Raw genomic sequence first — 6210 nt, forward strand, 5'->3', positions numbered from 1 at the left:
TAATCAAACTATTTTTCGTACGAGAGTACAAAACAAACTAAGGTTATGGTCAACAAGAACGAGAGTTTGAGATTTTAACCAGATAGCTGAAACTAGGCATTAATCCTAAACACAGCGAGAGCGCTTTAGGATTAATTAGGCTTTATTCATATTCAAAAATTACTTTTAAATTTAAAATGAGATGAGAGCCAAGCATTCTGGTTTAGGAGTATGGTCAGAGTCAGTAAAAACGAGAGTGTGAGACTAAGTCCTTTCTATAAATAATTTCTACTGAAGAATATTTTGACCAATAAGATTACACCAAATATCTATCGGATCCCCGAAGTTTGATGCATTACATACCGATATCCCTTTATCATATATATATTTATTAATATTCTATTTACGTTATAGTTATTTCTCTTCATCCCTCCAATCTTAGAACGATCATCGGCCTTAGATTTACATAGCAACGTTAAATAACGATACATTCGATTATAGTCCTTGTGAGTTTGATAATCTTTAAAACTACACGATAGGACTGTGCACTTGCAGTCACGATTCCCGTAGTCTTACTAAGTCGAGATCAAGTTTTTGGCACCTTTGTCGGGGACTAATTTAGTTGATCTCGTAACTCTAGTGTTGCCCAGTATAGACTAAGGCAAACAATTCTTTTCTCCTTTCTACATTTGTCGAGTGTATGCCAAGTACTCGCTCTCAAGGCGAGAAATTAAAGCTACAGTTCGACGAACCTGAGCGTTATCTTAGATTAGAACGCCGGGTACGAGACTTGATACGAGAACATCGTATCAAGCTAAATCTTTCTGACCTTAACATCCTTACTTCTGAATCAGTTATTCAACCAGAGATGGCCGAAGGAGTGCAAAACCGTCCTCTTAAGTACTATGCAATCCCTTCGCAGGATGAACCACATAACAACATCGCTGCCCCTGCCATCGAGGCCAATAATTTTGAGCTAAAACCTTTGTTGTTGTTAGCTGTACAGCAAAACCAATTTTTAGGTAGTCCCACGGAGGACTCGAACCTACATTTTTCAGTATTTTTGTAATACGCAGACACAATGAAAGCGAATGGTGTCAACCTAGAAGCTATAAGACTACGTCTTTTCCCATTATCATTAAGAGATAGAGCTAGAGCTTGGCTCCAGTCTCTACCATCCAACTCTGTCACTACGTGGAACGAGTTGAAGAAAGTCTTCTTAGCCCGATATTTCCCACCTAGTAAGACGACTGTGCTAAGAGCCCAAATAAATGGGTTTAAACAAAAGGATAATGAATCAATTTTTGAAGCTTGGGAGAGATACAAATACATGATGAGGATTTGTCCACATCACAGTCTAGAAGAATGGTTGATCATCCATACCTTTTACAACGGTCTCTTGTACAATACAAGATTGACAATAGACGCCGCTGCAGGTGGCGCACTGATGGATAAACCCTATAATGAGGCCTATCAACTCATCAAAAGTATGGCCTAGAATCATTACCAATGGGGAAGCGAAAGAACCTCTATAGAGAAACCTCAAACGAAGGGAGACATGTACGAATTAAGAAGTCTTGACCATGTCAATGCCAAGGTAGATGCTCTTACTCAGAAGATAGACAACTTGACCATAACACCAGCAACCACCGTGGCTGCCGTAGCACCAAACTGCGAGATATGCGGAGTTCAAGGGCATACTTCCCCAGAATGTCAACTCTTTACAGGAACCTCCACAGACCAGGTAAACTATGCTCAAGGAAACCCTTACTCAAACACCTATAACCCAGGTTGGAAGAACCATCCTAACTTTTCGTACAAAAACAATAATGCATTGTATGCACCTAACCAAGCACCTGCTGTACCACCAGGATATCATAAAGCTGCCACAAATACTCAAAATTCTCCTAGGAAATCAAACTTAGAAATAATGATGGAAAACTTCAGAGCTACCCAAACCCAAACAAATAAGGATTTCCCAAATCAAAACATACACACTACTGAGCAAATCAAGCAGTTAACAAACAAGGTAGACGCATTAGCCACCCACAACAAAATGTTGGAAACACAAATCTCGCAAGTGGCTCAACAACAAGCACCTACTGCTTCTCCTGCAAGCACATTTCCTGGACATCCGCAACCAAACCCGAAAGGTCATGCAAATGTTATTATACTGCGAAGTGGGACAGAACTAGACGAACCGACCTACCCTAGAACTCAAAACCCATCCATGCATCAAGACCCCAGTAAGGTAACTGAGAAGGAAGACAAACAAGAGGAAGATAAAAACGAAGAGGCCGTAGAGAAAGAAGAACCTTATGTGCCTCCACCACCGTATAAACCCCCTATCCCTTATCCTCAAAGACTTGTTAAATCTACAAGTGTAGGCAATTTAAAAAACTCCTAGAGCTTCTAAAACAATTGAATATCACAATACCCTTTACAGAAGCCATCACTCAAATGCCCTCATATGCTAAGTTTCTCAAAGAAATCTTATCTAACAAGAAGAAGATAGAGGATAACGAAATCGTTACACTTACTGCTGAGTGTGGCACCATAATATAAAACAATATGCCTCCTAAGCTGAAAGACCCAGGTAGTTTCTCCATACTCCGTGTAATCGAAAAGTTTGTCATCAACAAAGCACTATGCGACTTAGGAGCCAATATTAGTTTAATGCCCTTGTCCATATGCGAAAGGCTAAAAATGGGAGAATTAAGACCTACGAGGATGTTCGTACAACTTGCAGATCGTTCTGTTAAATTTCCCGTAGGACAATTCTATATTCCTACTGATTTTATAATCATGGATATAAAAGAGGATTCCAACATCCCTATCATATTAGGAAGACCATTGCTAGCTACAGCCGGAGCTATTATAGATGTTAAGAAAGGCAAGCTAACCTTTGAAGTTGGTGAGGAAAAAGTCGAATTCATTTTGACACAATTCCTAAAGGCACCAACTATAGACGATACCTGTTGTCTACTAGATGTCATCAACGAATGCATAAGAGAGATGGAGAATGAACAAACACCATACTCTGAAATACTGAAAAATTCCAAGGCCTCCTACTTTTGAAGATTAAAATTTAAGTAAGGAATACCAAGATGACAACCTAAGCGAATACCTAGCACTAACACCCGACCATATGCCTTGCCCAAAGAAACCATCCCTAGAACTTAAGACGTTACCCAAAAATCTAAGGTACAAATTCCTAGACACTGAACTTGAGCGACCTGTAATAGTAAATGCAGACTTAGGGCAGATAGAGACCGAAAAGCTTCTACACGTTTTGAGAAAATACCCCACTGCTTTAGGCTACAATATCTCAGATCTAAAAGGAATAAGCCCTTCCAAATGCATGCATCGCATAATGCTGGAGGAGGATAGTAAGACCTCTAGAGAACATCAAAGAAGGATAAATCCCATTCTGAGTGATGTAGTAAAGAAAGAAGTGTAAAAACTGTTAGAAGCAGGTATTATCTACCCGATATCCGATAGTCAATGGGTCAGCCCAGTACATATCGTACCAAAGAAGGGAGGCGTCACAATTGTGAATAATGAAAAAGGAGAATCTATAGCACAAAGAGTGGTTATTGGAAGTAGAATGTGTATTGATTATAGAAAATTAAACAAAGCCACTCGGAAGGATCATTTTCTTTTATCGTTTATCGATCAAATGCTTGAAAGATTGGCTAATCATTCTCACTTCTACTACCTAGATGGTTATTCGGGATTTTTCCAAATTCCTATTCATCCCGACGACCAAGAGAAAATGACCTTCACATGCCCCTATGGTACATTCGCCTACCGACGAATGTCATTCAGACTGTGTAACGCTCCCGCAACATTCCATAGATGCATGATGTCAATTTTTTTTGCTGATTTCATAGATGACATCATGGAAGTCTTCATGGATGATTTCTCTGTATGCGGACAAAGCTTTGAAGGCTGCTTATCGAATCTTGAAATGGTTGATCGCGACTTTATGAGTCGAATTTGGGGTATAAACTGCAAGTGCACAGTTCTATCGCGTAGTTTTAAAAGATATCGATCCCACAGGGACTTATGAATCGATATACCGTTATCTAAGGTTACTTCGTAAAGCTAAGGCGGATGATACTTTGATTGTTCGGGGAAAAGTTAAAACTAAAAATAGGATCTAAATTAAATATCAACTAAGCGGATATCGGTATGTAGTTCGTCGTAATTAGGGAATCAATTCTTCGTTGGTTTCTTGGTTTTAAAATAAATCTTTTCAGTTGACACTATTGATTAAAAGTCTTATCTCAAACTCTCGCTCTGTTGAATAAACTATGATTTTATATTAACGTAGCTGTCACTTATTAGTTAAGTCAAAAACCACTTTTTGAAAACAATAGAATCCGTAGAAACTCTTTTTAAGAAAACACTAATCGTTTAAACACCCTTATCTCAAACTCTCACTCTGTTGACTTAGGTTATATAATTAAATTCAAATGCTTAACTCTCGTCCTCACATTCAACCTTTAAAAATACTTTTTGAAAAAGATTAGAATTTAATTAACTCTAAAAATTGCTCTCGCCCTGATCTAGAATTAATGTCCAATTAACACTGTCCAGTCAAAAACTCAAACTCTCGTTCTATTGCTTTTAACTTCTTTATGTCTTTTACTTTCGTACAAAAACCTTGTTATTAAACCTGTAAATTGGGACCGTGAAAAGAGTGATTTTAATTTTAAACTTAATTAAACCAATTTAGTTTTGATTCCTTCATTCCACTTACTTTACATACCGATACCTAAATAAATTAGCCAGACATGCTAAACAGATCTAAATAATTATCATGCATAAACAAATTCATCTCAAGCAAATAATATAAGTAAATAGTAAAGCAGGGCGTATATAAATTCAAATAATAATTAAAGAACCTGAGTAATTAACAGCAGTCTTGAACATCCACCACAGACCGATTGGATTTGTTCTTGAATTCTTCAATCAAACAGAAAAATAAAAGCGAAGGAATAAAAAACTAGATTCTAACGTAAGGTTAGATCCGGTGAAAGGTACACAATAGTTTCCGGTGTAGAAACTATTGTGCGAAAAAGAATTAATTAAGTGCTGAAAAAGAAAATAGAAATTGCAAAGGAAACAATATAAAAGTTGTAAAAATAATGCTGTAAAATATGCTTATGCTGCTGGAAGAGAAAAAGTGCAAAAAGAGAAAACGGCGAAGAAGCAAAACGTCCCGAGGGTTTGCCAAAAACTACAATTTATATTGGTCTCTTCTCGTAACTGCTTCCAAAGGTCTTCCGCGTCAAAAGGTCTTCACGTGCCAAATGGTCAGGCGTACAAATAGGCCTCAACGTCTTTGAAGCAAAAAATATAGGAGACTGGTGTGACGTCCGTCACACCATGTGTGACGCTCGTCACACAAGTGGATAAAGCGTGACGCTCGTCACAGGTGCAGCGCCTGTGCTTTTTGGGCTGGGCTTTGGCTTTTGATATTTGCTTCTTTTCATTCTTTTTCACCTCATTTTCTTCCTTTTTTACTTGTGCTTCAAATAAACTACCTGAGATAAATAGAAAGAAAATACCGTGTAATATCGAATAAAATGAAATAAATTGAAGTAAATAATAATATAATTTAATTAAATTGAGTCCTAGAATGTGATACTATTTCATGTTATCAAACTCCCCCATACTTAGATCTTTGCTTGTCCTCAAGCAAAATACAATATAGAACTTGTTTTAAAAATTTTAGCCAGGTGAAATTTCAAAACACACATCAATTCGTACTAGGTTGCATGTAAACCTTGTTTAGAAGTAACTTGAGTTTAATCTTGACATCAACAACCACCGTCACAACCTCAGATAACCCCACCTTATGCAAACCAGTTCGAGTAATGCTATTATAGCTATCCTAGTTCCTTTACTCTTATTTCACCCGTTTTCATTCTAGCGAAATCACATTAAGCCCTTTATCTTTTCGCGCACATAGTGGAGTAACCGGTTAGTGATTCTGATCCCCTTTTTGCTAGAAGTTCTGGTACATAAGTCGGATAACTTCGTTATTCAGTCCATTGCAAATTGCGGGGGATCGGACCGTAGTCCGCCCTACCAAGTTCAGCACCAGATACCTGCTGAACCAACTCATAATGGATCTTTCATATTATGCTTTTGTATGATCTGCAACCTTTAGATTAAATGATCTGGTAAGGATCACCTAACTTAATTAGTGCATTTCCTGAT

The 6210-nt window shown here is 37.7% G+C and overlaps 1 non-coding gene across 1 annotated transcript; it reads right to left on the minus strand.

Annotated features, from left to right (window-relative positions):
- Nucleotides 1-1231: 1231 nt before the first annotated feature.
- Nucleotides 1232-1338, minus strand: LOC127077341 (small nucleolar RNA R71). The gene has a single exon (XR_007787174.1). It is a non-coding gene; the product is annotated as a small nucleolar RNA R71 (small nucleolar RNA).
- Between the last annotated feature and the right edge of the window lie 4872 nt (nucleotides 1339-6210).

The sequence above is a fragment of the Lathyrus oleraceus genome, chromosome 4 (genome assembly GCF_024323335.1).
Source record: "Lathyrus oleraceus cultivar Zhongwan6 chromosome 4, CAAS_Psat_ZW6_1.0, whole genome shotgun sequence".
NCBI lineage: Eukaryota > Viridiplantae > Streptophyta > Magnoliopsida > Fabales > Fabaceae > Lathyrus > Lathyrus oleraceus.